This window comes from Rhipicephalus microplus, chromosome 5 (assembly GCF_043290135.1).
Source record: "Rhipicephalus microplus isolate Deutch F79 chromosome 5, USDA_Rmic, whole genome shotgun sequence".
In the NCBI taxonomy this organism is placed as follows: domain Eukaryota; kingdom Metazoa; phylum Arthropoda; class Arachnida; order Ixodida; family Ixodidae; genus Rhipicephalus; species Rhipicephalus microplus.
Genome location: NC_134704.1, coordinates 174,357,346 through 174,384,228, shown reverse-complemented (window position 1 = coordinate 174,384,228; position 26,883 = coordinate 174,357,346). Strand labels below are relative to the sequence as shown.

At 46.7% G+C, this 26,883-nt stretch overlaps 46 non-coding genes across 46 annotated transcripts; all 46 read left to right on the top strand.

Moving 5' to 3' along the window:
• Positions 1-1,120: 1,120 nt before the first annotated feature.
• Positions 1,121-1,194, top strand: TRNAA-AGC (transfer RNA alanine (anticodon AGC)). Its single transcript has one exon. It is a non-coding gene; the product is annotated as a tRNA-Ala (tRNA).
• Positions 1,195-6,641: 5,447 nt separating this feature from the next.
• TRNAT-AGU (transfer RNA threonine (anticodon AGU)) lies at positions 6,642-6,715 on the top strand. The gene has a single exon. It is a non-coding gene; the product is annotated as a tRNA-Thr (tRNA).
• Positions 6,716-6,810: 95 nt separating this feature from the next.
• TRNAT-AGU (transfer RNA threonine (anticodon AGU)) lies at positions 6,811-6,884 on the top strand. The gene has a single exon. It is a non-coding gene; the product is annotated as a tRNA-Thr (tRNA).
• Positions 6,885-6,979: 95 nt separating this feature from the next.
• TRNAA-AGC (transfer RNA alanine (anticodon AGC)) lies at positions 6,980-7,053 on the top strand. Its single transcript has one exon. It is a non-coding gene; the product is annotated as a tRNA-Ala (tRNA).
• Positions 7,054-7,320: 267 nt separating this feature from the next.
• On the top strand, positions 7,321-7,394 carry TRNAT-AGU (transfer RNA threonine (anticodon AGU)). The gene has a single exon. It is a non-coding gene; the product is annotated as a tRNA-Thr (tRNA).
• Positions 7,395-7,828: 434 nt separating this feature from the next.
• TRNAT-AGU (transfer RNA threonine (anticodon AGU)) lies at positions 7,829-7,902 on the top strand. Its single transcript has one exon. It is a non-coding gene; the product is annotated as a tRNA-Thr (tRNA).
• Positions 7,903-7,997: 95 nt separating this feature from the next.
• On the top strand, positions 7,998-8,071 carry TRNAT-AGU (transfer RNA threonine (anticodon AGU)). Its single transcript has one exon. It is a non-coding gene; the product is annotated as a tRNA-Thr (tRNA).
• Positions 8,072-8,844: 773 nt separating this feature from the next.
• TRNAT-AGU (transfer RNA threonine (anticodon AGU)) lies at positions 8,845-8,918 on the top strand. The gene has a single exon. It is a non-coding gene; the product is annotated as a tRNA-Thr (tRNA).
• A 96-nt stretch (positions 8,919-9,014) lies between these two features.
• TRNAT-AGU (transfer RNA threonine (anticodon AGU)) lies at positions 9,015-9,088 on the top strand. The gene has a single exon. It is a non-coding gene; the product is annotated as a tRNA-Thr (tRNA).
• A 266-nt stretch (positions 9,089-9,354) lies between these two features.
• Positions 9,355-9,428, top strand: TRNAA-AGC (transfer RNA alanine (anticodon AGC)). The gene has a single exon. It is a non-coding gene; the product is annotated as a tRNA-Ala (tRNA).
• Positions 9,429-9,696: 268 nt separating this feature from the next.
• On the top strand, positions 9,697-9,770 carry TRNAT-AGU (transfer RNA threonine (anticodon AGU)). Its single transcript has one exon. It is a non-coding gene; the product is annotated as a tRNA-Thr (tRNA).
• Positions 9,771-10,034: 264 nt separating this feature from the next.
• Positions 10,035-10,108, top strand: TRNAT-AGU (transfer RNA threonine (anticodon AGU)). The gene has a single exon. It is a non-coding gene; the product is annotated as a tRNA-Thr (tRNA).
• A 608-nt stretch (positions 10,109-10,716) lies between these two features.
• Positions 10,717-10,790, top strand: TRNAT-AGU (transfer RNA threonine (anticodon AGU)). Its single transcript has one exon. It is a non-coding gene; the product is annotated as a tRNA-Thr (tRNA).
• A 95-nt stretch (positions 10,791-10,885) lies between these two features.
• On the top strand, positions 10,886-10,959 carry TRNAT-AGU (transfer RNA threonine (anticodon AGU)). Its single transcript has one exon. It is a non-coding gene; the product is annotated as a tRNA-Thr (tRNA).
• Positions 10,960-11,732: 773 nt separating this feature from the next.
• TRNAT-AGU (transfer RNA threonine (anticodon AGU)) lies at positions 11,733-11,806 on the top strand. Its single transcript has one exon. It is a non-coding gene; the product is annotated as a tRNA-Thr (tRNA).
• Positions 11,807-11,902: 96 nt separating this feature from the next.
• On the top strand, positions 11,903-11,976 carry TRNAT-AGU (transfer RNA threonine (anticodon AGU)). Its single transcript has one exon. It is a non-coding gene; the product is annotated as a tRNA-Thr (tRNA).
• A 265-nt stretch (positions 11,977-12,241) lies between these two features.
• Positions 12,242-12,315, top strand: TRNAA-AGC (transfer RNA alanine (anticodon AGC)). The gene has a single exon. It is a non-coding gene; the product is annotated as a tRNA-Ala (tRNA).
• Positions 12,316-12,583: 268 nt separating this feature from the next.
• TRNAT-AGU (transfer RNA threonine (anticodon AGU)) lies at positions 12,584-12,657 on the top strand. The gene has a single exon. It is a non-coding gene; the product is annotated as a tRNA-Thr (tRNA).
• A 264-nt stretch (positions 12,658-12,921) lies between these two features.
• Positions 12,922-12,995, top strand: TRNAT-AGU (transfer RNA threonine (anticodon AGU)). The gene has a single exon. It is a non-coding gene; the product is annotated as a tRNA-Thr (tRNA).
• A 607-nt stretch (positions 12,996-13,602) lies between these two features.
• Positions 13,603-13,676, top strand: TRNAT-AGU (transfer RNA threonine (anticodon AGU)). The gene has a single exon. It is a non-coding gene; the product is annotated as a tRNA-Thr (tRNA).
• Positions 13,677-15,291: 1,615 nt separating this feature from the next.
• TRNAT-UGU (transfer RNA threonine (anticodon UGU)) lies at positions 15,292-15,365 on the top strand. Its single transcript has one exon. It is a non-coding gene; the product is annotated as a tRNA-Thr (tRNA).
• Positions 15,366-15,461: 96 nt separating this feature from the next.
• TRNAT-AGU (transfer RNA threonine (anticodon AGU)) lies at positions 15,462-15,535 on the top strand. The gene has a single exon. It is a non-coding gene; the product is annotated as a tRNA-Thr (tRNA).
• A 265-nt stretch (positions 15,536-15,800) lies between these two features.
• Positions 15,801-15,874, top strand: TRNAA-AGC (transfer RNA alanine (anticodon AGC)). Its single transcript has one exon. It is a non-coding gene; the product is annotated as a tRNA-Ala (tRNA).
• A 268-nt stretch (positions 15,875-16,142) lies between these two features.
• On the top strand, positions 16,143-16,216 carry TRNAT-AGU (transfer RNA threonine (anticodon AGU)). The gene has a single exon. It is a non-coding gene; the product is annotated as a tRNA-Thr (tRNA).
• Positions 16,217-16,311: 95 nt separating this feature from the next.
• TRNAT-AGU (transfer RNA threonine (anticodon AGU)) lies at positions 16,312-16,385 on the top strand. Its single transcript has one exon. It is a non-coding gene; the product is annotated as a tRNA-Thr (tRNA).
• Positions 16,386-16,649: 264 nt separating this feature from the next.
• Positions 16,650-16,723, top strand: TRNAT-AGU (transfer RNA threonine (anticodon AGU)). The gene has a single exon. It is a non-coding gene; the product is annotated as a tRNA-Thr (tRNA).
• Positions 16,724-17,160: 437 nt separating this feature from the next.
• On the top strand, positions 17,161-17,234 carry TRNAA-AGC (transfer RNA alanine (anticodon AGC)). The gene has a single exon. It is a non-coding gene; the product is annotated as a tRNA-Ala (tRNA).
• A 436-nt stretch (positions 17,235-17,670) lies between these two features.
• TRNAT-AGU (transfer RNA threonine (anticodon AGU)) lies at positions 17,671-17,744 on the top strand. The gene has a single exon. It is a non-coding gene; the product is annotated as a tRNA-Thr (tRNA).
• A 1,277-nt stretch (positions 17,745-19,021) lies between these two features.
• On the top strand, positions 19,022-19,095 carry TRNAT-AGU (transfer RNA threonine (anticodon AGU)). Its single transcript has one exon. It is a non-coding gene; the product is annotated as a tRNA-Thr (tRNA).
• Positions 19,096-19,529: 434 nt separating this feature from the next.
• On the top strand, positions 19,530-19,603 carry TRNAT-AGU (transfer RNA threonine (anticodon AGU)). The gene has a single exon. It is a non-coding gene; the product is annotated as a tRNA-Thr (tRNA).
• Positions 19,604-19,868: 265 nt separating this feature from the next.
• TRNAT-AGU (transfer RNA threonine (anticodon AGU)) lies at positions 19,869-19,942 on the top strand. The gene has a single exon. It is a non-coding gene; the product is annotated as a tRNA-Thr (tRNA).
• Positions 19,943-20,038: 96 nt separating this feature from the next.
• TRNAT-AGU (transfer RNA threonine (anticodon AGU)) lies at positions 20,039-20,112 on the top strand. Its single transcript has one exon. It is a non-coding gene; the product is annotated as a tRNA-Thr (tRNA).
• Positions 20,113-20,545: 433 nt separating this feature from the next.
• On the top strand, positions 20,546-20,619 carry TRNAT-AGU (transfer RNA threonine (anticodon AGU)). Its single transcript has one exon. It is a non-coding gene; the product is annotated as a tRNA-Thr (tRNA).
• Positions 20,620-21,050: 431 nt separating this feature from the next.
• On the top strand, positions 21,051-21,124 carry TRNAT-AGU (transfer RNA threonine (anticodon AGU)). Its single transcript has one exon. It is a non-coding gene; the product is annotated as a tRNA-Thr (tRNA).
• Positions 21,125-21,730: 606 nt separating this feature from the next.
• Positions 21,731-21,804, top strand: TRNAT-GGU (transfer RNA threonine (anticodon GGU)). Its single transcript has one exon. It is a non-coding gene; the product is annotated as a tRNA-Thr (tRNA).
• A 600-nt stretch (positions 21,805-22,404) lies between these two features.
• On the top strand, positions 22,405-22,478 carry TRNAT-AGU (transfer RNA threonine (anticodon AGU)). The gene has a single exon. It is a non-coding gene; the product is annotated as a tRNA-Thr (tRNA).
• Positions 22,479-23,079: 601 nt separating this feature from the next.
• On the top strand, positions 23,080-23,153 carry TRNAT-AGU (transfer RNA threonine (anticodon AGU)). The gene has a single exon. It is a non-coding gene; the product is annotated as a tRNA-Thr (tRNA).
• Positions 23,154-23,587: 434 nt separating this feature from the next.
• Positions 23,588-23,661, top strand: TRNAT-AGU (transfer RNA threonine (anticodon AGU)). The gene has a single exon. It is a non-coding gene; the product is annotated as a tRNA-Thr (tRNA).
• Positions 23,662-23,926: 265 nt separating this feature from the next.
• Positions 23,927-24,000, top strand: TRNAT-AGU (transfer RNA threonine (anticodon AGU)). Its single transcript has one exon. It is a non-coding gene; the product is annotated as a tRNA-Thr (tRNA).
• A 96-nt stretch (positions 24,001-24,096) lies between these two features.
• Positions 24,097-24,170, top strand: TRNAT-AGU (transfer RNA threonine (anticodon AGU)). The gene has a single exon. It is a non-coding gene; the product is annotated as a tRNA-Thr (tRNA).
• A 265-nt stretch (positions 24,171-24,435) lies between these two features.
• TRNAA-AGC (transfer RNA alanine (anticodon AGC)) lies at positions 24,436-24,509 on the top strand. Its single transcript has one exon. It is a non-coding gene; the product is annotated as a tRNA-Ala (tRNA).
• Positions 24,510-24,945: 436 nt separating this feature from the next.
• On the top strand, positions 24,946-25,019 carry TRNAT-AGU (transfer RNA threonine (anticodon AGU)). Its single transcript has one exon. It is a non-coding gene; the product is annotated as a tRNA-Thr (tRNA).
• Positions 25,020-25,617: 598 nt separating this feature from the next.
• TRNAT-AGU (transfer RNA threonine (anticodon AGU)) lies at positions 25,618-25,691 on the top strand. The gene has a single exon. It is a non-coding gene; the product is annotated as a tRNA-Thr (tRNA).
• Positions 25,692-26,125: 434 nt separating this feature from the next.
• Positions 26,126-26,199, top strand: TRNAT-AGU (transfer RNA threonine (anticodon AGU)). The gene has a single exon. It is a non-coding gene; the product is annotated as a tRNA-Thr (tRNA).
• A 265-nt stretch (positions 26,200-26,464) lies between these two features.
• On the top strand, positions 26,465-26,538 carry TRNAT-AGU (transfer RNA threonine (anticodon AGU)). Its single transcript has one exon. It is a non-coding gene; the product is annotated as a tRNA-Thr (tRNA).
• Positions 26,539-26,634: 96 nt separating this feature from the next.
• On the top strand, positions 26,635-26,708 carry TRNAT-AGU (transfer RNA threonine (anticodon AGU)). Its single transcript has one exon. It is a non-coding gene; the product is annotated as a tRNA-Thr (tRNA).
• Positions 26,709-26,883: the final 175 nt, after the last annotated feature.

The following is a 26,883-nucleotide window of genomic DNA, read 5'->3' as shown; positions in this document are numbered from 1 at the left end:
TCGAATCTCACCGGTGCCTCGAGAGTCAAGACAAACGGCTCTCTAGTTTTTTGTTTTCGAAGTTTACTTCGAAATACTTCTGATGATGTGACTGCCTGAACAAGAGGCTGCGCAGGCGCCGTGGCTTAGTTAGTTAAAGAGCCTGTCTAGTAAACGGGAGATCGTAGTTCGAATCTTACCGGTGCCTCGAGAGTCAAGGCAACCGTCTCTCTAGTTTTTTGTTTTCGAAGTTTAGTTCGAAATAATTTTGATGGTGTCACTGCCCAAACAAGACGCCGCGCAGGCGCCGTGGCTTAGTTGGTTAAAGCGCCTGTCTAGTAAACAGGAGAGCATGAGTTGGAATCTCACCGGTGCCTCGAGAGTCAAGGCAACCGTCTCTCTAGTTTTTTGTTTTCGAAGTTTAGTTCGAAATACTTCTGATGGTGTCACTGTCTGAACAAGAGGCTGCGCAGACACAGTGGCTTAGTTGGTTAAAGCGCTTGTCTAGTAAACAGGAGATCGTGAGTTCGAATCTCACCGGTGCCTCGCGAGTGAAGACTAACGTCTCTCTCGTTTTTTGTTTTCGAAGTATAGTTCGAAATACTACTGATGGTGTCACTGCCTGAACAAGACGCTGCAGGCGCCGTGGCTTAGTTAAAGCGCCAGTCTGGTAAGCAGGAGATCTTGAGTTCGAATCTCAGCGGTGCCTCGGGAGTAAAGACTGACGTCTCCCTAGTTTTTTGTTTTCGAACATTCATGACTTTTTTGCGCAAACACGTACATGGACACAAGGAAAAGAGGCAAACAACACGGGCGCCCAAGTTGTTTGCCTCTTTTCTTTGTGTCCGTGTACGTCTTTGCGCAAAGAAGTCATGATCGAGTACCAACTCGCCCAACTTTCAGTACTTTTTTTTTCGAATTTTAGTTCGAAATACTTCTGATGGTGTCACTGCCTGAACAAGACACTGTGCAGGCGCCGTGGCTTGGTTAGTTAAAGCGCCTGTCTAGTAATTAGGAGATCGTGATTTCGAATCTCACTGGTTCCTCGAGAGTCAAGACAAACGTCTCTCTAGTTTTTTGTTTTCGAAGTTTAGTTCGAAATTCTTCTTATGGTGTGACTGCCTGAACACGACGCTGCGCAGGCGCCGTGGCTTAGTTAGTTGAAGCGCCTGTCTAGCAAACAGGAGATCGTGAGTTCGAATCTCACCGGTGCCTCGAGAGTCAAGACAAACGTCTCTCTAGTTTTTTGTTTTCGAAGTTTATTTTGAAATACTTCTGATGGTTTCGCTGCCTGAACAAGACGCTGCACAGGTGACGTGGCTTCGTTGGTTAAAGCGCCTGTCTAGTAAACAGGAGATCGTGAGTTCGAATCTCACCGGTGCCTCGAGAGTCTAGACAAACGTCTCTCTAGCTTTTTGTTTTTTTAAGTTTAGTTCGAAATATTTCTGATGGTGTCACTGCCTGAACAAGAGGCTGCGCAGACACAGTGGCTTAGGATTCCACTTCCGGCCACGACAGTGAACGGACGTGTTTATCATGTGCTCCCGCGTAGGGGCGGTTTCAGCGGCCCGTGTGGGCCGCGGTATCAGGTGTACCGAAAAGCCAGGCGAAGATTTCCAGGTTGTTCTGCCTCAGCTGCCTTCAGGTGATTCCGTTTTGCACACGGTTTTTTTGCACGGAAACTTGAAAGCCAGGCCATATCGAGTGGAGCATGTCCGAGACAGCCTTGCTCGTCTTTCGCTGCTGCCGGAAGTGGTTGCCCTAGGGGCATACCAAATGAATCATGTATGGGCAGTGACGTTCAAGGATGATGAGGGTAAAAAGAAGATGCTGGCGGCGGAGTCTTTTGATCTAAAGGACCATCGCTGTATGGTGGTTGACCCCCGTGATCGAGGTGTGCGGCTGAAGTTGTACTGGCTTCTTCATGGCGTGCCGGACGAGGCTGTGCGAGTCGCCTTAACGCCCTACGGAAAAGTGACCGAGATAAGCAGAGATAAATGGAAGGTGCAGGGTTGCAATGATAAAGGTTCAACCACGCGGTCGGTCACGCTGAGGCTACACGCGGGCGTGTCCGTGGACGACCTGCCACACCAACTGCGAGTTGCGGAGGATATGGCGCTCGTCGTAATTCCTGGCAGAGCACCGCTATGCCTCCGATGCCGGGCTATCGGACACATTCGACGGGATTGCCGCGTGCCGCGCTGTGGGGTCTGTCGTCGCTATGGCCACGATGACGCCCACTGTGTGAGGTCGTACGCCAGCATTGCGGGCCCAGGCCAAACAGACGAAGTGTCTGAACACCTGATGGATGCCGTGGATGCCGAAGAAGCGAGCAGGGAAGACGGTTATACGGAAGGCCCTGCCACGCCCCCTGAACAGTCTTCTGGGGCCGCACTGGAATCTACCAATAAAGGCGACAAGCACTCTGGTGCGCCAGGAACGAATTTAGACACGGCAGCAGTAGAGAACGACGCTACAGCAGCGAGCAAGTCATCTTCAGCTGCGCGAGAGGGCGGCCCGGAAGCAACGGACGCCGAGATGACCAAGGCCGGTGCTATCGCTTTTAAGCGAGCTCGTGAAACACCTGACCGTACCGGAAATGTTGACACGTCGGCCATCAATGAACCTCCAACAAAGACGGCGACTGGTCGTCGGCCTACCTTTAAACCACGACCAAACCTGTCTCCTGACCGTAGGGGCACTCAAACGTCGGCCCCGCCGTAGCGGAGGAGACGTTCCGAGGCTTTCTACGCTGAGCACACGCAACCACTGTTGCGACGTGAGTATGACACCTGACGAAACAACCTTCAAGAAATGGCGACTAACTTTAAAACTGGTATTTGCATCGCGACGTTGAACTCAAGAGGCCTGTGTTCGCGCAGGAGACAATGCCAGATTAGTCGCATTTTGTTAGAAAACGACATAGACCTCCTGGCTGTACAAGAAACTAAAATGGAAAGTGAAGAACAAACGGAGCAAATGGTTCAAGTTTTTCGCTCTAGGTACAATGTCTGCGTTTGTCATGCTGTTGGGCGGTCAGGAGGCTGTGTCGTTTTCATACGTAGTAGTATCGCGGCTGTTGAAAATGTGTCTACCTGCGATAGCGGTAGGCTGGTTGTGTGCGACTTCAGTGTTTCTGGAATGCCTTGGCGCGTTGTGTGTGTTTATGCACCGAATAGATCGCACGAACGGGATTTTTTTTTCAGAGCGATTGAAGGATTCTTGAAAGCGGAAAGAAATGTTGTGGTTCTAGGGGACTTCAATTGTGTCTGTAGAGCTGAGGATAAGACAACGAGCTTCAATGTGCGCGATAGAAGCGCTGAGCTGTTGAATAAAATAGTGAACGAGACAGGGCTGGAAGATGTCGGTTATGTAATGACGCGAGAGGGTGAAGTAGGATATACGCACTTTCAAGGTCATTCGCACGCGAGGTTAGACAGAATATATTTGTCGGCAAAGTTGGTGCCACTATGCTCATCTTATCAAATTCAACATCTTAGTTTTAGTGATCATTGTCTGGTCAAGGTCAACATTGGCGAAAAACGTAAGGCTGCGAAGTTTAATTGGTTTCTATGGAAATTTAATGAAAAGCTGCTGCAAGATGAAATATTTGTAAAAAAAACCAAAGAATGTCTTTCAAATGCTCTTCGTTTGGAGACCAATAACTTCATAGCTGTGTGGGAGCAAATGAAGTGTGATATAAAGATGATAGCGATTGAAAGAGCCTGTGTATTACGTAATCGGGAAAGGCAACAAGAGAGGCAGTTACAAAGCGAACTAGACTACATGTTAAGCGTAGAAAATGAAGTGCCGGGAAAATTTAAGAAAGAAATAAAGGAGGCGAAAGCAAAGCTCGAATTCATCGACGACGAAAAGTACCGCGGAGCAATGATAAGGGCTCGCACTGAACGGCTGTGGATGGGTGAAACGCCCACTAAGCGGGTGCTCAGTGAAGAAAAGAAACATGCAGCAAACAAAGAGATAAATGAAATTCGATACCGCAATTACATTACCCGGGACCGCGAACAGATAAAGCACGCCTTTGTCGAGTTTTATACGCAACTCCTTAGCCATACAATCAATGACCCCGAACGATTCAAAGAGGACTTTCTGACCCTTATGCCGAGATTGGAAGACTCTGAGCGGGAGCTACTGGAAGTAGAAATCACTGTGGCAGAAATTGAATCAGCTATAGATAACCTGGGTAACGGCAAGTCACCAGGGCCGGATGGGCTTGGTGCTGCCATATACAAATTTTTTAAGACAGAAATGGCACTGGCATTACACCGAGTGATCAGAGAATGCTACGACAAGCAGCAAACACCTCATTCATTTAGGACAGCACACGTAGTATTAATCCCCAAAACTGATGACCCCGCAAAGCTACTTTCAGTGGAATCCTACCGACCTATCAGTTTGAGCAACACTGACTATAAAATATACACGAAGGTCCTAGCAAGACGGCTCCAAAGTGTTGTCACATCCCTTGTCGGCCCGCATCAGACATGTGGGATTAAGGGCAGAACCATATTCACAAATATACACGTAACCAGAAGTATTCTAGAATGCTGTGATGCAAATAATGACCGCGTGGCCATGATTCAGCTAGACCTGCACAAAGCGTTCGATAAAGTCGTACATGAAATTTTGTTTTTATTGCTGGAACATGTGAATGTAGGGACTGTCATTACAGAAGGCGTTAGAATGGTGTATCATGACTGCAGGGCTAATTTAGTAATCAACAAAGAAGTAAGTGCTTCAATTCCTGTGCGCTCGAGCGTGAAGCAAGGTTGTGCCTTGTCGCCACTCCTTTTCGCGCTTTACTTAGAGCCCTTCTGTTTACGAATACTTGCATCACCAAGTATAAGAGGGTATACGTTTCTGACCAGTGGAATTAGAATTTTAGCCTATGCTGATGACGTCGCAGTGTTTTGCAGTGACAAAGAAAGTGTGCAAGAAGTTGTACGAATAGCTAGGGAATTCTGTGCAGCAACGGGCAGCGCAATTAGTTGGCCAAAATGTCTAGGCGTTTGGCATGGCCAGTGGCAAAGCACACCCGAAGTTTACTGTAACATGAATTGGAAAATCATGCCCGGAAAGTACCTCGGTGTGCCTTTGGATCACTACCGCAATGCTACGGAGTATTGGTCTGAGGAACGTCAACGCATTAAAAATTGTACTGATAAGTGGGGAGGTCGCAATTTATCAATGTTTGCAAAAGCGTCCGTGTGCAATGTATTTCTGATTGCAAAAGTGTTTTATGTATTACAAGTGTTAACCATGACCCGCACTTCGGTCCAGAAAATGCACCGAGTATTCGCGACCTTTATATGGGGGTCGCAGTGGGAGCGCACGAGCCGGTGCAATTTATTTCATAGGGTAAAATATGGTGGTCTGGGGCTTTTGCATTTGTTTTTTAAGCAGTTGGTGAGCAGATTCATGTTCGCTCGAGATCAAACTGACAATTTCTTGAGAACTGTGATCCAAGCAAGACTGCAGACCCCCTTATCTGATTTCGTCGTGTCATCCTTTTCCTTCGAAGCTGGACCACTCAGTCCTTATTTGCGAGAAGTAGTTACAGCTACACGCCTGCTCAAGGAAAGATTTTCGTACGAATACTTGTCCGACGTGACTAAAAAGAAACTGTATCGTGACCTTCTTGATGTCTTCCTGCCAGTGCCCGTCTACCGAGCTTCGTGCAGGCTAGGTTCTGAGCGTGACGTGTTTAAACGTGTTAAGAGAATGCCGGTCAGACCCTCTGTCAAAACATTCTTCTTTCAAGTGCATACCGGCACTCTCCCTGTACTGCCATGGCTAAAAAGTAAAGGGCTTTTTGTACCGTGGTCCGTCAACTGTCTAATCTGCGGCAAACCAGAAACGATAAATCATATCTTTCTCGACTGCCATGATGCTGTGTTCTTGTGGGACGTACTACAACGGACTATAAAAAAAGAACTACCTATCAACGCTTTTGGAATCCGTTTTCTTCCGTGTGCAGCTGCAGGGGAAGTGCCGAGTGACATGTTAATGTTGCTTTGCATGCATAGTGTGTGGAGGACAAGAATGGATGTTCGACATATGCGTGTAGACGCACGTTCAGCGAGAGACTATTTTGTTGAGAGTATGCTGTATACACGAGACGTGTTTAAAGCGCTGCCTGAACCCCCCGAGTGGTTACCTGTGCTCGACCAATTGGCTTCTGTGAAGCCTTTTTAAACCAAGTGCACTGGCCAAGTTGAAGCTGGTGTTTTAGTAAGTGTACATATTTTGTATGTATTTCCTTTGCTTGTGGTTATTAAAAGGCAATAAAGAAAAAAAAAAAAGCCTTGGCTTAGTTGGTTAAAGCGCCTGTCTAGCAAACAGGAGATCGTGAGTTCGAATCTCACCGGTGCCTCGAGAGTCAAGACTAACGTCTCTTCTGATTTTTTTTTGTTTTCGAAGTATTGTTCGAAATACTTCCAATGGTGTCACTGCCTGAAAAAGACGCTGCGCAGACGCCGTGGCTTATTTGGTTAAAGTGCCTGTCTAGTAAACCGGAGATCGTGAGTTCGAATCTCACCGGTGCCTCGAGAGTCAAGACAAACGTCCCTCTAGTTTTTTGTTTTCGAAGTTTATTTCGAAATACTTCTGATGGTGTCACTGCCTGAACAAGACGCTGCCCAGGCGCCGTGGCTTAGTTGGTTAAAGCGCCTGTCTAGTAAACCGGAGATCGTGAGTTCGAACCTCACCGGTGCCTCGAGAGTCAAGACAAACGTCTCTCTAGTTTTTTGTTTTCGAAGTTTAGTTCGAAATACTTCTGATGGTGTCACTGCCTGAACAAGACGCTGCGCAGGCGCCGTGGCTTAGTTGGTTAAAGCGCCTGTCTAGTAAACAGGAGATCATGAGTTCGAATCTCACCGGTGCCTCGAGAGTCAAGACGAACGTCTCTCTAGTTTTTGGTTTTCGAAGTTTAGTTCGAATTACTTCTGATGGTGTCACTGCCTGAACAAGACGCTGCGCAGGCGCCTTGGCTTAGTTGGTTAAAGCGCCTGTCTAGCAAACAGGAGATCGTGCGTTCGAATCTCGCCGGTGCCTCGAGAGTCAAGACTAATGTCTCTTCTGATTTTTTTTGTTTTCGAAGTATTGTTCGAAATACTTCCAATGGTGTCACTGCCTGAACAAGGTGCTGCGCAGACGCCGTGGCTTATTTGGTTAAATTTCCTGTCTAGTAAACAGGAGATCGTGAGTTCGAATCTCACCGGTGCCTCGAGAGTCAAGACAAACTTCTCTCTAGTTTTTTGTTTTCGAAGTTTATTTCGAAATACTTCTGATGGTGTCACTGCCTGAACAAGATGCTGCGCAGGCGCCGTGGCTTAGTTGGTTAAAGCGCCTGTCTAGTAAACAGGAGATCATGAGTTTGAATCTCACCGGTGCCTCGAGAGTCAAGACAAACCTCTCTCTAGTTTTTTTGTTTTCGAAGTTTAGTTCGAAATACTTCTGATGGTGTCACTGCCTGAACAAGACTCTGCAGAAGCGCCGTGGCTTAGTTGGTTAAAGAGCCTGTCTAGTAAACAGCAGATCTTGAGTTCGAATCTCACCGGTGCCTCGAGAGTCAAGACAAACGTCTCTCTAGTTTTTTGTTTTCGAAGTTCAGTTCGAAATATTTCTGATGGTGTCACTGTCTGAACAAGACGCTGCGCAGGCGCCGTGGCTTAGTTAGTTAAAGCGCCTGTCTAGTAAACCGGAGATCGTGAGTTCGAATCTCACCGGTGCCTCGAGAGTCAAGACAAACGTCTCTCTAGTTTTTTGTTTTTGAAGTTTAGTTCGAAATACTTCTGATGGTGTCACTGCCTCAACAAGACGCTGCGCAGGCGCCGTGGCTTAGTTGGTTAAAGCGCCTGTCTAGTAAACAGGAGATCGTGAGTTCGAATCTCACCGGTGCCTCGAGAGTCAAGACAAACTTCTCTCTAGTTTTTTGTTTTCGAAGTTTATTTCGAAATACTTCTGATGGTGTCACTGCCTGAACAAGATGCTGCGCAGGCGCCGTGGCTTAGTTGGTTAAAGCGCCTGTCTAGTAAACAGGAGATCATGAGTTTGAATCTCACCGGTGCCTCGAGAGTCAAGACAAACCTCTCTCTAGTTTTTTTGTTTTCGAAGTTTAGTTCGAAATACTTCTGATGGTGTCACTGCCTGAACAAGACTCTGCAGAAGCGCCGTGGCTTAGTTGGTTAAAGAGCCTGTCTAGTAAACAGCAGATCTTGAGTTCGAATCTCACCGGTGCCTCGAGAGTCAAGACAAACGTCTCTCTAGTTTTTTGTTTTCGAAGTTCAGTTCGAAATATTTCTGATGGTGTCACTGTCTGAACAAGACGCTGCGCAGGCGCCGTGGCTTAGTTAGTTAAAGCGCCTGTCTAGTAAACCGGAGATCGTGAGTTCGAATCTCACCGGTGCCTCGAGAGTCAAGACAAACGTCTCTCTAGTTTTTTGTTTTCGAAGTTTAGTTCGAAATACTTCTGATGGTGTCACTGCCTCAACAAAACGCTGCGCAGGCGCCGTGGCTTAGTTGCTTAAAGCGCCTGTCTAGTAAACAGGAGATCATGAGTTCGAATCTCACCGGTGCCTCGAGAGTCAAGACAAACGGCTCTCTAGTTTTTTTGTTTTCGAAGTTTAGTTCGAAATACTTCTGATGGTGTCACTGCCTGAACAAGACTCTGCAGAAGCGCCGTGGCTTAGTTGGTTAAAGAGCCTGTCTAGTAAACAGCAGATCGTGAGTTCGAATCTCACCGGTGCCTCGAGAGTCAAGACAAACGTCTCTCTAGTTTTTTGTTTTCGAAGTTCAGTTCGAAATACTTCTGATGGTGTCACTGTCTGAACAAGACGCTGCGCAGGCGCCGTGGCTTAGTTGGTTAAAGCGCCTGTCTAGTAAACAGGAGATCGTGAGTTCGAATCTCGCCGGTGCCTCGAGAGTCAAGACAAACGGCTCTCTAGTTTTTTTGTTTTCGAAGTTTAGTTGGAAATTCTTCTGATGGTGTCACTGCCTGAACAAGACGCTGTGCAGGCGCCGTGGCTTAGTTGGTTAAAGCACCTGTCTAGTAAACAGGAGATCGTTAGTTCGAATCTCACCGGTGCCTCGAGAGTCAAGACAAACGGCTCTCTAGTTTTTTTGTTTTCGAAGTTTAGTTCGAAATACTTCTAATGGTTTCACTGCCTGAACACGAGGCTGCGCAGGTGCCGTGGCTTAGTTGGTTAAAGCGCATGTCTAGTAAACAGGACATCATGAGTTCGAATCTCACCGGTGCCACGAGAGTCAAGACAAACGTCTCTGTAGTTTTTTTGTTTTCGAAGTTTAGTTCTAAATACTTGTGATGGTGTCACTGCCTGAACAAGACGCTGCGCAGGCGCCTTGGCTTAGTTGGTTAAAGCGCCTGTCTAGCAAACAGGAGATCGTGAGTTCGAATCTCACCGGTGCCTCGAGAGTCAAGACTAACGTCTCTTCTGATTTTTTTTTGTTTTCGAAGTATTGTTCGAAATACTTCCAATGGTGTCACTGCCTGAAAAAGACGCTGCGCAGACGCCGTGGCTTATTTGGTTAAAGTGCCTGTCTAGTAAACCGGAGATCGTGAGTTCGAATCTCAACGGTGCCTCGAGAGTCAAGACAAACGTCTCTCTAGTTTTTTGTTTTCGAAGTTTATTTCGAAATACTTCTGATGGTGTCACTGCCTGAACAAGACGCTGCACAGGCGCCGTGGCTTAGTTGGTTAAAGCGCCTGTCTAGTAAACCGGAGATCGTGAGTTCGAACCTCACCGGTGCCTCGAGAGTCAAGACGAACGTCTCTCTAGTTTTTAGTTTTGGAAGTTTAGTTCGAAATAATTCTGATGGTGTCACTGCCTGAACAAGACGCTGCGCAGACGCTGTGGCTTAGTTAGTTAAAGCGCCTGTCTAGTGAAAGGAAGATCGTGAGTTCGAATCTCACCAGTGCCTCGAGAAGCAAGACAAACGTCTCTCAAGTTTTTTGTTCTCGAAGTTTAGTTCGAAATACTTCTGATGGTGTCACTGCCTGAACAAGACGCTGCACAAGCGCCGTGGCTTAGTTGGTTAAAGCGCCTGTTTAGTAAACAGGAGATCGTGGGTTCGAATCTCACCGGTGCCTCGAGAGTCAAGACAAACCTCTGTCTAGTTTTTTTTGTTTTCGAAGTTTAGTTCGAAATACTTTTGATGCTGTCACTGCCTGAACAAGACGCTGCACAAGCGCCGTGGCTTAGTTGGTTAAAGCGCCTGTCTAGTAAACAGCAGATCGTGAGTTCGAATCTCACCGGTGCCTCGAGAGTCAAGACTAACGTCTCTTCTGATTTTTTTTGTTTTCGAAATATTGTTCGAAATACTTCCAATGGTGTCACTGCCTGAACAAGATGCTGCGCAGACGCCGTGGCTTATTTGGTTAAATTTCCTGTCTAGTAAACTGGAGATCGTTAGTTCGAATCTCACCGGTGCCTCGAGAGTCAAGACAAACGGCTCTCTAGTTTTTTTGTTTTCGAAGTTTAGTTCGAAATACTTCTAATGGTTTCACTGCCTGAACACGAGGCTGCGCAGGTGCCGTGGCTTAGTTGGTTAAAGCGCCTGTCTAGTAAACCGGAGATCGTGAGTTCGAATCTCACCGGTGCCTCGAGAGTCAAGACAAACGTCTCTCTAGTTTTTTGTTTTCGAAGTTTAGTTCGAAATACTTCTGATGGTGTCACTGCCTCAACAAGACGCTGCGCAGGCGCCGTGGCTTAGTTGGTTAAAGCGCCTGTCTAGTAAACAGGAGATCGTGAGTTCGAATCTCACCGGTGCCTCGAGAGTCAAGACAAACTTCTCTCTAGTTTTTTGTTTTCGAAGTTTATTTCGAAATACTTCTGATGGTGTCACTGCCTGAACAAGATGCTGCGCAGGCGCCGTGGCTTAGTTGGTTAAAGCGCCTGTCTAGTAAACAGGAGATCATGAGTTTGAATCTCACCGGTGCCTCGAGAGTCAAGACAAACCTCTCTCTAGTTTTTTTGTTTTCGAAGTTTAGTTCGAAATACTTCTGATGGTGTCACTGCCTGAACAAGACTCTGCAGAAGCGCCGTGGCTTAGTTGGTTAAAGAGCCTGTCTAGTAAACAGCAGATCTTGAGTTCGAATCTCACCGGTGCCTCGAGAGTCAAGACAAACGTCTCTCTAGTTTTTTGTTTTCGAAGTTCAGTTCGAAATATTTCTGATGGTGTCACTGTCTGAACAAGACGCTGCGCAGGCGCCGTGGCTTAGTTAGTTAAAGCGCCTGTCTAGTAAACCGGAGATCGTGAGTTCGAATCTCACCGGTGCCTCGAGAGTCAAGACAAACGTCTCTCTAGTTTTTTGTTTTCGAAGTTTAGTTCGAAATACTTCTGATGGTGTCACTGCCTCAACAAAACGCTGCGCAGGCGCCGTGGCTTAGTTGCTTAAAGCGCCTGTCTAGTAAACAGGAGATCATGAGTTCGAATCTCACCGGTGCCTCGAGAGTCAAGACAAACGGCTCTCTAGTTTTTTTGTTTTCGAAGTTTAGTTCGAAATACTTCTGATGGTGTCACTGCCTGAACAAGACTCTGCAGAAGCGCCGTGGCTTAGTTGGTTAAAGAGCCTGTCTAGTAAACAGCAGATCGTGAGTTCGAATCTCACCGGTGCCTCGAGAGTCAAGACAAACGTCTCTCTAGTTTTTTGTTTTCGAAGTTCAGTTCGAAATACTTCTGATGGTGTCACTGTCTGAACAAGACGCTGCGCAGGCGCCGTGGCTTAGTTGGTTAAAGCGCCTGTCTAGTAAACAGGAGATCGTGAGTTCGAATCTCGCCGGTGCCTCGAGAGTCAAGACAAACGGCTCTCTAGTTTTTTTGTTTTCGAAGTTTAGTTGGAAATTCTTCTGATGGTGTCACTGCCTGAACAAGACGCTGTGCAGGCGCCGTGGCTTAGTTGGTTAAAGCACCTGTCTAGTAAACAGGAGATCGTTAGTTCGAATCTCACCGGTGCCTCGAGAGTCAAGACAAACGGCTCTCTAGTTTTTTTGTTTTCGAAGTTTAGTTCGAAATACTTCTAATGGTTTCACTGCCTGAACACGAGGCTGCGCAGGTGCCGTGGCTTAGTTGGTTAAAGCGCATGTCTAGTAAACAGGACATCATGAGTTCGAATCTCACCGGTGCCACGAGAGTCAAGACAAACGTCTCTGTAGTTTTTTGTTTTCGAAGTTTAGTTCTAAATACTTGTGATGGTGTCACTGCCTGAACAAGACGCTGCGCAGGCGCCTTGGCTTAGTTGGTTAAAGCGCCTGTCTAGCAAACAGGAGATCGTGAGTTCGAATCTCACCGGTGCCTCGAGAGTCAAGACTAACGTCTCTTCTGATTTTTTTTTGTTTTCGAAGTATTGTTCGAAATACTTCCAATGGTGTCACTGCCTGAAAAAGACGCTGCGCAGACGCCGTGGCTTATTTGGTTAAAGTGCCTGTCTAGTAAACCGGAGATCGTGAGTTCGAATCTCAACGGTGCCTCGAGAGTCAAGACAAACGTCTCTCTAGTTTTTTGTTTTCGAAGTTTATTTCGAAATACTTCTGATGGTGTCACTGCCTGAACAAGACGCTGCACAGGCGCCGTGGCTTAGTTGGTTAAAGCGCCTGTCTAGTAAACCGGAGATCGTGAGTTCGAACCTCACCGGTGCCTCGAGAGTCAAGACGAACGTCTCTCTAGTTTTTAGTTTTGGAAGTTTAGTTCGAAATAATTCTGATGGTGTCACTGCCTGAACAAGACGCTGCGCAGACGCTGTGGCTTAGTTAGTTAAAGCGCCTGTCTAGTGAAAGGAAGATCGTGAGTTCGAATCTCACCAGTGCCTCGAGAAGCAAGACAAACGTCTCTCAAGTTTTTTGTTCTCGAAGTTTAGTTCGAAATACTTCTGATGGTGTCACTGCCTGAACAAGACGCTGCACAAGCGCCGTGGCTTAGTTGGTTAAAGCGCCTGTTTAGTAAACAGGAGATCGTGGGTTCGAATCTCACCGGTGCCTCGAGAGTCAAGACAAACCTCTGTCTAGTTTTTTTTGTTTTCGAAGTTTAGTTCGAAATACTTTTGATGCTGTCACTGCCTGAACAAGACGCTGCACAAGCGCCGTGGCTTAGTTGGTTAAAGCGCCTGTCTAGTAAACAGCAGATCGTGAGTTCGAATCTCACCGGTGCCTCGAGAGTCAAGACTAACGTCTCTTCTGATTTTTTTTGTTTTCGAAATATTGTTCGAAATACTTCCAATGGTGTCACTGCCTGAACAAGATGCTGCGCAGACGCCGTGGCTTATTTGGTTAAATTTCCTGTCTAGTAAACTGGAGATCGTGAGTTCGAATCTCACCGGTGCCTCGAGAGTCAAGACAAACTTCTCTCTAGTTTCTTGTTTTCGAAGTTTATTTCGAAATACTTCTGATGGTGTCACTGCCTGAACAAGACGCTGCGCAGGCGCCGTGGCTTAGTTGGTTAAAGCGCCTGTCTAGTAAACAGGAGATCATGAGTTTGAATCTCACAGGTGCCTCGAGAGTCAAGACAAACATCTCTCTAGTTTTTTGTTTTCGAAGTTTAGTTCGAAATACTTCTGATCGCGTCACTTCCTGAACAAGACGCTGCGCAGGCGCCGTGGCTTAGTTGGTTAAAGCGCCTGTCTAGTAAACAGGAGATCATGAGTTCGAATCTCACCGGTGCCTCGAGAGTCAAGACTAACGTATCTCTAGTTTTTTGTTTTCGAAGTTTAGTTCCAAATACTTCCGATGGTGTCACTGCCTGAACAAGACGCTGCGCAGGCGCCGTGGATTAGTTAGTTAAAGCGCCTGTCTAGTAAACAGGAGATCGTGAGTTTGAATCTCACCGGTGCCTCGGGAGTCAAGACTAACGTCTCTCTAGTTTTTTGTTTTCGAACATTCATGACTTCTTTGCGCAAACACGTACACGGACACAAGGAAAAGAGGCAAACAACACGGGCGCCCGTGTTGTTTGCCTCTTTTCCTTGTGTCCGTGTACGTGTTTGCGCAAAGAAGTCATGATCGAGTACGAACTCGCCCAACTTTCAGTACTTTTGTTTTCGAAGTTTAGTTCGAAATACTTCTGATGGTGTCACTGCCTGAAAAAAACGCTGCGCAGGTGCCGTGGCTTAGTTAGTTAAAGCGCCTGTCTAGTAAACAGGAGATCGTGAGTTCGAATTTCACCGGTGCCTCGAGAGTCAAGACAAACGTCTCTCTAGTTTTTTCTTTTCGAAGTTCAGTTCGAAATACTTCTGATGGTGTCACTGTCTGAACAAGACGCTGCGCAGGCGCCGTGGCTTAGTTAGTTAAAGCGCCTGTCTAGTAAACCGGAGATCGTGAGTTCGAATCTCACCGGTGCCTCGAGACTCAAGACAAACGTCTCTCTAGTTTTTTGTTTTCGAAGTTTAGTTCGAAATACTTCTGATGGTGTCACTGCCTGATCAAGACGCTGCGCAGGTGCCGTGGCTTAGTTGGTTAAACCGCCTGTCTAGTAAACAGGAGATCATGAGTTCGAATCTCACCGGTGCCTCGAGAGTCAAGACAAACGTCTCTCTAGTTTTTGGTTTTCGAAGTTAAGTTCGAAATAATTCTGATGGTGTCACTGCCTGAACAAGACGCTGCGCAGGCGCTGTGGCTTAGTTAGTTAAGCGCCTGTCTAGTGAAAGGAAGATCGTGAGTTCGAATCTCACCTGTGCGTCGAGAGTCAAGACAAACGTCTCTCAAGTTTTTTGTTCTTGAAGTTTAGTTCGAAATACTTCTGATGGTGTCACTGCCCGAACAAGACTCTGCAGAAGCGCCGTGGCTTAGTTGGTTAAAGAGCCTGTCTAGTAAACAGCAGATCTTGAGTTCGAATCTCACCGGTGCCTCGAGAGTCAAGACAAACGTCTCTCTAGTTTTTTGTTTTCGAAGTTCAGTTCGAAATACTTCTGATGGTGTCACTGTCTGAACAAGACGCTGCGCAGGCGCCGTGGCTTAGTTAGTTAAAGCGCCTGTCTAGTAAACCGGAGATCGTGAGTTCGAATCTCACCGGTGCCTCGAGAGTCAAGACAAACGGCTCTCTAGTTTTTTTGTTTTCGAAGTTTAGTTCGAAATACTTCTGATGGTGTCACTGCCTGAACAAGACTCTGCAGAAGCGCCGTGGCTTAGTTGGTTAAAGAGCCTGTCTAGTAAACAGCAGATCGTGAGTTCGAATCTCACCGGTGCCTCGAGAGCCAAGACAAACGTCTCTCTAGATTTTTGTTTTCGAAGTTCAGTTCGAAATACTTCTGATGGTGTCACTGTCTGAACAAGACGCTGCGCAGGCGCCGTGGCTTAGTTGGTTAAAGCGCCTGTCTTGTAAACAGGAGATCATGAGTTCGAATCTCGCCGGTGCCTCGAGAGTCAAGACAAACGGCTCTCTAGTTTTTTTGTTTTCGAAGTTTAGTTGGAAATTCTTCTGATGGTGTCACTGCCTGAACAAGACGCTGCGCAGGCGCCGTGGCTTAGTTGGTTAAAGCACCTGTCTAGTAAACAGGAGATCGTTAGTTCGAATCTCACCGGTGCCTCGAGAGTCAAGACAAACGGCTCTCTAGTTTTTTTGTTTTCGAAGTTTAGTTCGAAATACTTCTAATGGTTTCACTGCCTGAACACGAGGCTGCGCAGGTGCCGTGGCTTAGTTGGTTAAAGCGCATGTCTAGTAAACAGGAGATCATTAGTTCGAATCTCACCGGTGCCACGAGAGTCAAGACAAACGTCTCTGTAGTTTTTTGTTTTCGAAGTTTAGTTCTAAATACTTGTGATGGTGTCATTGCCTGAACAAGACGCTGCGCAGGCGCCTTGGCTTAGTTGGTTAAAGCGCCTGTCTAGCAAACAGGAGATCGTGAGTTCGAATCTCACCGGTGCCTCGAGAGTCAAGACTAACGTCTCTTCTGATTTTTTTTTGTTTTCGAAGTATTGTTCGAAATACTTCCAATGGTGTCACTGCCTGAAAAAGACGCTGCGCAGACGCCGTGGCTTATTTGGTTAAAGTGCCTGTCTAGTAAACCGGAGATCGTGAGCTCGAATCTCACCGGTGCCTCGAGAGTCAAGACAAACGTCTCTCTAGTTTTTTGTTTTCGAAGTTTATTTCGAAATACTTCTGATGGTGTCACTGCCTGAACAAGACGCTGCGCAGGCGCCGTGGCTTAGTTGGTTAAAGCGCCTGTCTAGTAAACCGGAGATCGTGAGTTCGAACCTCACCGGTGCCTCGAGAGTCAAGACAAACGTCTCTCTAGTTTTTTGTTTTCGAAGTTTAGTTCGAAATACTTCTGATGGTGTCACTGCCTGAACAAGACGCTGCGCAGGCGCCGTGGCTTAGTTGGTTAAAGCGCCTGTCTAGTAAACAGGAGATCATGAGTTCGAATCTCACCGGTGCCTCGAGAGTCAAGACGAACGTCTCTCTAGTTTTTGGTTTTCGAAGTTTAGTTCGAAATAATTCTGATGGTGTCACTGCCTGAACAAGACGCTGCGCAGACGCTGTGGCTTAGTTAGTTAAGGCGCCTGTCTAGTGAAAGGAAGATCGTGAGTTCGAATCTCACCAGTGCCTCGAGAAGCAAGACAAACGTCTCTCAAGTTTTTTGTTCTCGAAGTTTAGTTCGAAATACTTCTGATGGTGTCACTGCCTGAACAAGACGCTGCACAAGCGCCGTGGCTTAGTTGGTTAAAGCGCCTGTTTAGTAAACAGGAGATCGTGGGTTCGAATCTCACCGGTGCCTCAAGAGTCAAGACAAACCTCTGTCTAGTTTTTTTTTGTTTTCGAAGTTTAGTTCGAAATACTTCTGATGCTGTCACTGCCTGAACAAGACGCTGCACAAGCGCCGTGGCTTAGTTGGTTAAAACGCCTGTCTAGTAAACAGCAGATCGTGAGTTCGAATCTCACCGGTGCCTCGAGAGTCAAGACAAACGTCTCTCTAGTTTTTTTGTTTTCGAAGTTCAGTTCGAATTACTTCTGATGGTGTCACTGCCTGAACAAGACGCTGCGCAGGCGCCGTGGCTTAGTTAGTTAAAGCGCCTGTCTAGTAAACCGGAGATCGTGAGTTCGAATCTCACCGGTGCCTCGAGAGTCAAGACAAACGTCTCTCTAGTTCTTTGTTTTCGAAGATTAGTTCGAAATACTTCTGATGGTGTCACTGCTTGAACAAGACGCTGCGCAGGCGCCTTGGCTTAGTTGGTTAAAGCGCCTGTCTAGCAAACAGGAGATCGTGCGTTCGAATCTCACCGGTGCCTCGAGAGTCAAGACTAACGTCTCTTCTGATTTTTTTTGTTTTCGAAGTATTGTTCGAAATACTTCCAATGGTGTCACTGCCTGAACAAGATGCTGCGCAGACGCCGTGGCTTATTTGGTTAAATTTCCTGTCTAGTAAACCGGAGATCGTGAGTTCGAATCTCACCGGTGCCTCGAGAGTCAAGACAAACTTCTCTCTAGTTTTTTGTTTTCGAAGTTTATTTCGAAATACTTCTGATGGTGTCACTTGCTGAACAAGACGCTGCGCAGGCGCCGTGGCTTAGTTGGTTAAAGCGCCTGTCTAGTAAACAGGAGATCATGAGTTTGAATCTCACAGGTGCCTCGAGAGTCAAGACAAACATCTCTCTAGTTTTTTGTTTTCGAAGTTTAGTTCGAAATACTTCTGATCGCGTCACTTCCTGAACAAGACGCTGCGCAGGCGCCGTGGCTTAGTTGGTTAAAGCGCCTGTCTAGTAAACAGGAGATCATGAGTTCGAATCTCACCGGTGCCTCGAGAGTCAAGACTAACGTATCTCTAGTTTTTTGTTTTCGAAGTTTAGTTCCAAATACTTCCGATGGTGTCACTGCCTGAACAAGACGCTGCGCAGGCGCCGTGGATTAGTTAGTTAAAGCGCCTGTCTAGTAAACAGGAGATCGTGAGTTTGAATCTCACCGGTGCCTCGGGAGTCAAGACTAACGTCTCTCTAGTTTTTTGTTTTCGAACATTCATGACTTCTTGGCGCAAACACGTACACGGACACAAGGAAAAGAGGCAAACAACACGGGCGCCCGTGTTGTTTGCCTCTTTTCCTTGTGTCCGTGTACGTGTTTGCGCAAAGAAGTCATGATCGAGTACGAACTCGCCCAACTTTCAGTACTTTTGTTTTCGAAGTTTAGTTCGAAATACTTCTGATGGTGTCACTGCCTGAAAAAAACGCTGCGCAGGTGCCGTGGCTTAGTTAGTTAAAGCGCCTGTCTAGTAAACAGGACATCGTGAGTTCGAATCTCACCGGTGCCTCGAGAGTCAAGACAAACCTCTGGCTAGTTTTTTGTTTTCGAAGTTTAGTTCGAAATACTTCTGATGGTGTCACTGCCTGAACAAGACTCTGCAGAAGCGTTGTGGCTTAGTTGGTTAAAGAGCCTGTCTAGTAAACAGCAGATCGTGAGTTCGAATCTCACCGGTGCCTCGAGAGTCAAGACAAACGACTCTCTAGTTTTTTCTTTTCGAAGTTCAGTTCGAAATACTTCTGATGGTGTCACTGTCTGAACAAGACTCTGCGCAGGCGCCGTGGCTTAGTTAGTTAAAGCACCTGTCTAGTAAACCGGAGATCGTGAGTTCGAATTTCACCGGTGCCTCGAGAGTCAAGACAAACGTCTCTCTAGTTTTTTGTTTTCGAAGTTTAGTTCGAAATACTTCTGATGGTGTCACTGCCTGATCAAGACGCTGCGCAGGCGCCGTGGCTTAGTTGGTTAAACCGCCTGTCTAGTAAACAGGAGATCATGAGTTCGAATCTCACCGGTGCCTCGAGAGTCAAGACAAACGTCTCTCTAGTTTTTGGTTTTCGAAGTTTAGTTCGAAATAATTCTGATGGTGTCACTGCCTGAACAAGACGCTGCGCAGGCGCTGTGGCTTAGTTAGTTAAAGCGCCTGTCTAGTGAAAGGAAGATCGTGAGTTCGAATCTCACCTGTGCGTCGAGAGTCAAGACAAACGTCTCTCAAGTTTTTTGTTCTCGAAGTTTAGTTCGAAATACTTCTGATGGTGTCACTGCCTGAACAAGACGCTGCACAAGCGCCGTGGCTTAGTTGGTTAAAGCGCCTGTCTAGTAAACAGGAGATCGTGAGTTCGAATCTCACCGGTGCCTCGAGAGTCAAGACAAACCTCTCTCTAGTTTTTTTGTTTTCGAAGTTTAGTTCGAAATACTTCTGATGGTGTCACTGCCTGAACAAGACTCTGCAGAAGCGCCGTGGCTTAGTTGGTTAAAGAGCCTGTCTAGTAAACAGCAGATCTTGAGTTCGAATCTCACCGGTGCCTCGAGAGTCAAGACAAACGTCTCTCTAGTTTTTTGTTTTCGAAGTTCAGTTCGAAATACTTCTGATGGTGTCACTGTCTGAACAAGACGCTGCGCAGGCGCTGTGGCTTAGTTAGTTAAAGCACCTGTCTAGTAAACCGGAGATCGTGAGTTCGAATCTCACCGGTGCCTCGAGAGTCAAGACAAACGTCTCTCTAGTTTTTTGTTTTCGAAGTTTAGTTCGAAATACTTCTGATGGTGTCACTGCCTGAACAAGACGCTGCGCAGGCGCCGTGGCTTAGTTGGTTAAAGCGCCTGTCTAGTAAACAGGAGATCATGAGTTCGAATCTCACCGGTGCCTCGAGAGTCAAGACAAACGGCTCTCTAGTTTTTTTGTTTTCGAAGTTTAGTTCGAAATACTTCTGATGGTGTCACTGCCTGAACAAGACTCTGCAGAAGCGCCGTGGCTTAGTTGGTTAAAGAGCCTGTCTAGTAAACAGCAGATCGTGAGTTCGAATCTCACCGGTGCCTCGAGAGTCAAGACAAACGTCTCTCTAGTTTTTTGTTTTCGAAGTTCAGTTCGAAATACTTCTGATGGTGTCACTGTCTGAACAAGACGCTGCGCAGGCGCCGTGGCTTAGTTGGTTAAAGCGCCTGTCTAGTAAGCAGGAGATCGTGAGTTCGAATCTCGCCGGTGCCTCGAGAGTCAAGACAAACGGCTCTCTAGTTTTTTTGTTTTCGAAGTTTAGTTGGAAATTCTTCTGATGGTGTCACTGCCTGAACAAGACGCTGCGCAGGCGCCGTGGCTTAGTTGGTTAAAGCACCTGTCTAGTAAACAGGAGATCGTTAGTTCGAATCTCACCGGTGCCTCGAGAGTCAAGACAAACGGCTCTCTAGTTTTTTTGTTTTCGAAGTTTAGTTCGAAATACTTCTAATGGTTTCACTGCCTGAACACGAGGCTGCGCAGGTGCCGTGGCTTAGTTGGTTAAAGCGCATGTCTAGTAAACAGGAGATCATGAGTTCGAATCTCACCGGTGCCACGAGAGTCAAGACAAACGTCTCTGTAGTTTTTTGTTTTCGAAGTTTAGTTCTAAATACTTGTGATGGCGTCACTGCCTGAACAAGACGCTGCGCAGGCGCCTTGGCTTAGTTGGTTAAAGCGCCTGTCTAGTAAACAGGAGATCATGAGTTCGAATCTCACCGGTGCCTCGAGAGTCAAGACAAACGTATCTCCAGTTTTTTGTTTCGAAGTTTAGTTCCAAATACTTCTGATGGTGTCACATCCTGAACAAGACGCTGCGCAGGCGCCGTGGCTTAGTTAGTTAAAGCGCCTGTCTAGTAAACAGGAGGTCATGAGTTCGAATCTCACCGGTGCCTCGAGAGTCAAGACAAACGTATCTCCAGTTTTTTGTTTCGAAGTTTAGTTCCAAATACTTCTGATGGTGTCACATCCTGAACAAGACGCTGCGCAGGCGCCGTGGCTTAGTTAGTTAAAGCGCCTGTCTAGTAAACAGGAGATCGTGAGTTTGAATCTCACCGGTGCCTCGGGAGTCAAGACTAACGTCTCTCTAGTTTTTTGTTTTCGAACATTCATGACTTCTTTGCGCAAACACGTACACGGACACAAGGAAAAGAGGCAAACAACACGGGCGCCCGTGTTGTTTGCCTCTTTTCCTTGTGTCCGTGTACGTGTTTGCGCAAAGAAGTCATGATCGAGTACGAACTCGCCCAACTTTCAGTACTTTTGTTTTCGAAGTTTAGTTCGAAATACTTCTGATGGTGTCACTGCCTGAACAAAACGCTGCGCAGGCGCCGTGGCTTAGTTAGTTAAAGCACCTGTCTAGTAAACAGGAGATCGTGAGTTCGAATCTCACCGGTGCCTCGAGAGTCAAGACAAACCTCTCTCTAGTTTTTTTGTTTTCGAAGTTTAGTTCGAAATACTTCTGATGGTGTCACTTCCTGAACAAGACGCTGCAGAAGCGCCGTGGCTTAGTTGGTTAAAGAGCCTGTCTAGTAAACAGCAGATCGTGAGTTCGAATCTCACCGGTGCCTCGACAGTCAAGACAACTGTCTCTCTAGTTTTTTGTTTTCGAAGTTCAGTTCGAAATACTTCTGATGGTGTCACTCTCTGAACAAGACGCTGCGCAGGCGCTGTGGCTTAGTTAGTTAAAGCACCTGTCTAGTAAACCGGAGATCGTGAGTTCGAATCTCACTGGTGCTTCGAGAGTCAAGACTAACGTCTCTTCTGATTTTTTTTGTTTTCAAAGTATTGTTCGAAATACTTCCAATGGTGTCACTGCCTGAACAAGACGCTGCGCAGACGCCGTGGCTTATTTGGTTAAATTTCCTGTCTAGTAAACCGGAGATCGTGAGTTCGAATCTCACCGGTGCCTCGAGAGTCAAGACAAACGTCTCTCTAGTTTTTTGTTTTCGAAGTTTATTTCGAAATACTTCTGATGGTGTCACTGCCTGAACAAGACGCTGCGCAGGCGCCGTGGCTTAGTTGGTTAAAGCGCCTGTCTGGTGAACAGGAGATCATGAGTTTGAATCTCACAGGTGCCTCGAGAGTCAAGACAAACGTCTCTCTAGTTTTTTGTTTTCGAAGTTTAGTTCGAAATACTTCTGATCGCGTCACTTCCTGAAAGAGACACTGCGCAGGCGCCATGGCTTAGTTGGTTAAAGCGTCTGTCGAGTAAACAGGAGATCTTGAGTTCGAATCTCACCGGTGCCTCGAGAGTCAAGACAAACGTATCTCTAGTTTTTTGTTTTCAAGTTTAGTTCCAAATACTTCTGATGGTGTCACTGCCTGAACAAGACGCTGCGCAGGCGCCGTGGATTAGTTAGTTAAAGCGCCTGTCTAGTAAACAGGAGATCGTGAGTTTGAATCTCACCGGTGCCTCGGGAGTCAAGACTAACGTCTCTCTAGTTTTTTGTTTTCGAACATTCATGACTTCTTTGCGCAAACACGTACACGGACACAAGGAAAAGAGGCAAACAACACGGGCGCCCGTGTTGTTTGCCTCTTTTCCTTGTGTCCGTGTACGTGTTTGCGCAAAGAAGTCATGATCGAGTACGAACTCGCCCAACTTTCAGTACTTTTGTTTTCGAAGTTTAGTTCGAAATACTTCTGATGGTGTCACTGCCTGAACAAAACGCTGCGCAGGCGCCGTGGCTTAGTTAGTTAAAGCACCTGTCTAGTAAACAGGAGATCGTGAGTTCGAATCTCACCGGTGCCTCGAGAGTCAAGACATCTCTCTCTAGTTTTTTTGTTTTCGAAGTTTAGTTCGAAATACTTCTGATGGTGTCACTGCCTGAACAAGACTCTGCAGATGCGCCGTGGCTTAGTTGGTTAAAGAGCCTGTCTAGTAAGCAGCAGATCGTGAGTTCGAATCTCACCGGTGCCTCGAGAGTCAAGACAAACGTCTCTCTAGTTTTTTGTTTTCGAAGTTCAGTTCGAAATACTTCTGATGGTGTCACTGTCTGAACAAGACGCTGCGCAGGCGCCGTGGCTTAGTTAGTTAACGCGCCTGTCTAGTAAACCGGAGATCGTGAGCTCGAATCTCACCGGTGCCTCGAGAGTCAAGACAAACGTCTCTCTAGTTTATTGTTTTCGATGTTTAGTTTGAAATAATTCTGATGGTGTCACTGCCTGAACAAGACGCTGCGCAGGCGCTGTGGCTTAGTTAGTTAAAGCGCCTGCCTAGTGAAAGGAAGATCGTGAGTTCGAATCTCACCTGTGCGTCGAGAGTCAAGACAAACTTCTCTCAAGTTTTTTGTTCTCGAAGTTTAGTTCGAAATACTTCTGATGGTGTCACTGCCTGAACAAGACGCTGCACAAGCGCCGTGGCTTAGTTGGTTAAAGCGCCTGTCTAGTAAACAGGAGATCGTGAGTTCGAATCTCACCGGTGCCTCGAGGGTCAAGACAAACCTCTCTCTAGTTTTTTTGTTTTCGAAGTTTAGTTCGAAATACTTCTGATGGTGTCACTGCCTGAACAAGACTCTGCAGAAGCGCCGTGGCTTAGTTGGTTAAAGAGCCTTTCTAGTAAACAGCAGATCTTGAGTTCGAATCTCACCGGTGCCTCGAGAGTCAAGACAAACGTCTCTCTAGTTTTTTGTTTTCGAAGTTCAGTTCGAAATAATTCTGATGGTGTCACTGTCTGAACAAGAGGCTGCGCAGGCGCCGTGGCTTAGTTAGTTAAAGCGCCTGTCTAGTAAACCGGAGATCGTGAGTTCGAATCTCACCGGTGCCTCGAGAGTCAAGACAAACGTCTCTCTAGTTTTTTGTTTTCGAAGTTTAGTTCGAAATACTTCTGATGGTGTCACTGCCTGAACAAGACGCTGCGCAGGCGCCGTGGCTTAGTTGGTTAAAGCGCCTGTCTAGTAAACAGGAGATCATGAGTTCGAATCTCACCGGTGCCTCGAGAGTCGAAACAAACGGCTCTCTAGTTTTTTTGTTTTCGAAGTTTAGTTCGAAATACTTCTGATGGTGTCACTGCCTGAACAAGACTCTGCAGAAGCGCCGTGGCTTAGTTGGTTAAAGAGCCTGTCTAGTAAACAGCAGATCGTGAGTTCGAATCTCACCGGTGCCTCGAGAGTCAAGACAAACGTCTCTCTAGTTTTTTGTTTTCGAAGTTCAGTTCGAAATACTTCTGATGGTGTCACTGTCTGAACAAGACGCCGCGCAGGCGCCGTGGCTTAGTTGGTTAAAGCGCCTGTCTAGTAAACAGGAGATCGTGAGTTCGAATCTCGCCGGTGCCTCGAGAGTCAAGACAAACGGCTCTCTAGTTTTTTTGTTTTCGAAGTTTAGTTGGAAAATCTTCTGATGGTGTCACTGCCTGAACAAGACGCTGTGCAGGCGCCGTGGCTTAGTTGGTTAAAGCACCTGTCTAGTAAACAGGAGATCGTTAGTTCGAATCTCACCGGTGCCTCGAGAGTCAAGACAAACGGCTCTCTAGTTTTTTTGTTTTCGAAGTTTAGTTCGAAATACTTCTAATGGTTTCACTGCCTGAACACGAGGTTGCGCAGGTGCCGTGGCTTAGTTGGTTAAAGCGCATGTCTAGTAAACAGGAGATCATGAGTTCGAATCTCACCGGTGCCGCGAGAGTCAAGACAAACGTCTCTGTAGTTTTTTGTTTTCGAAGTTTAGTTCTAAATACTTGTGATGGTGTCACTGCCTGAACAAGACGCTGCGCAGGCGCCTTGGCTTAGTTGGTTAAAGCGCCCGTCTAGCAAACAGGAGATCGTGAGTTCGAATCTCACCGGTGCCTCGAGAGTCAAGACTAACGTCTCTTCTGATTTTTTTTGTTTTCGAAGAATTGTTCGAAATACTTCCAATGGTGTCACTGCCTGAAAAAGACGCTGCGCAGACGCCGTGGCTTATTTGGTTAAAGTGCCTGTCTAGTAAACCGGAGATCGTGAGTTCGAATCTCACCGGTGCCTCGAGAGTCAAGACAAACTTCTCTCTAGTTTTTTGTTTTCGAAGTTTATTTCGAAATACTTCTGATGGTGTCACTGCCTGAACAAGACGCTGCGCAGGCGCCGTGGCTTAGTTGGTTAAAGCGCCTGTCTAGTAAACAGGAGATCATGAGTTTGAATCTCACAAGTGCCTCGAGAGTCAAGACAAACATCTCTCTAGTTTTTTGTTTTCGAAGTTTAGTTCGAAATACTTCTGATCGCGTCACTTCCTGAACAAGACGCTGCGCAGGCGCCGTGGCTTAGTTGGTTAAAGCGCCTGTCTAGTAAACAGGAGATCATGAGTTCGAATCTCACCGGTGCCTCGAGAGTCAAGGCAAACGTATCTCTAGTTTTTTGTTTTCGAAGTTTAGTTCCAAATACTTCCGATGGTGTCACTGCCTGAACAAACACGCTGCGCAGGCGCCGTGGATTAGTTAAAGCGCCTGTCTAGTAAACAGGAGATCGTGAGTTTGAATCTCACCGGTGCCTCGGGAGTCAAGACTAACGTCTCTCTAGTTTTTTGTTTTCGAACATTCATGACTTCTTTGCGCAAACACGTACACGGACACAAGAAAAAGAGGCAAACAACACGGGCGCCCGTGTTGTTTGCCTCTTTTCCTTGTGTCCGTGTACGTGTTTGCGCAAAGAAGTCATGATCGAGTACGAACTCGCCCAACTTTCAGTACTTTTGTTTTCGAAGTTTAGTTCGAAATACTTCTGATGGTGTCACTGCCTGAACAAAACGCTGCGCAGGCGCCGTGGCTTAGTTAGTTAAAGCGCCTGTCTAGTAAACAGGAGATCGTGAGTTCGAATCTCACCGGTGCGTCGAGAGTCAAGACAAACTTCTCTCAAGTTTTTTGTTCTCGAAGTTTAGTTCGAAATACTTCTGATGGTGTCACTGCCTGAACAAGACGCTGCACAAGCGCCGTGGCTTAGTTGGTTAAAGCGCCTGTCTAGTAAACAGGAGATCGTGAGTTCGAATCTCACCGGTGCCTCGAGAGTCAAGACAAACCTCTCTCTAGTTTTTTTGTTTTCGAAGTTTAGTTCGAAATACTTCTGATGGTGTCACTGCCTGAACAAGACTCTGCAGAAGCGCCGTGGCTTAGTTGGTTAAAGAGCCTTTCTAGTAAACAGCAGATCTTGAGTTCGAATCTCACCGGTGCCTCGAGAGTCAAGACAAACGTCTCTCTAGTTTTTTGTTTTCGAAGTTCAGTTCGAAATAATTCTGATGGTGTCACTGTCTGAACAAGAGGCTGCGCAGGCGCCGTGGCTTAGTTAGTTAAAGCGCCTGTCTAGTAAACCGGAGATCGTGAGTTCGAATCTCACCGGTGCCTCGAGAGTCAAGACAAACGTCTCTCTAGTTTTTTGTTTTCGAAGTTTAGTTCGAAATACTTCTGATGGTGTCACTGCCTGAACAAGACGCTGCGCAGGCGCCGTGGCTTAGTTGGTTAAAGCGCCTGTCTAGTAAACAGGAGATCATGAGTTCGAATCTCACCGGTGCCTCGAGAGTCGAAACAAACGGCTCTCTAGTTTTTTTGTTTTCGAAGTTTAGTTCGAAATACTTCTGATGGTGTCACTGCCTGAACAAGACTCTGCAGAAGCGCCGTGGCTTAGTTGGTTAAAGAGCCTGTCTAGTAAACAGCAGATCGTGAGTTCGAATCTCACCGGTGCCTCGAGAGTCAAGACAAACGTCTCTCTAGTTTTTTGTTTTCGAAGTTCAGTTCGAAATACTTCTTATGGTGTCACTGTCTGAACAAGACGCTGCGCAGGCGCCGTGGCTTAGTTGGTTAAAGCGCCTGTCTAGTAAACAGGAGATCGTGAGTTCGAATCTCGCCGGTGCCTCGAGAGTCAAGACAAACGGCTCTCTAGTTTTTTTGTTTTCGAAGTTTAGTTGGAAAATCTTCTGATGGTGTCACTGCCTGAACAAGACGCTGCGCAGGCGCCGTGGCTTAGTTGGTTAAAGCACCTGTCTAGTAAACAGGAGATCGTTAGTTCGAATCTCACCGGTGCCTCGAGAGTCAAGACAAACGGCTCTCTAGTTTTTTTGTTTTCGAAGTTTAGTTCGAAATACTTCTAATGGTTTCACTGCCTGAACACGAGGCTGCGCAGGTGCCGTGGCTTAGTTGGTTAAAGCGCATGTCTAGTAAACAGGAGATCATGAGTTCGAATCTCACCGGTGCCGCGAGA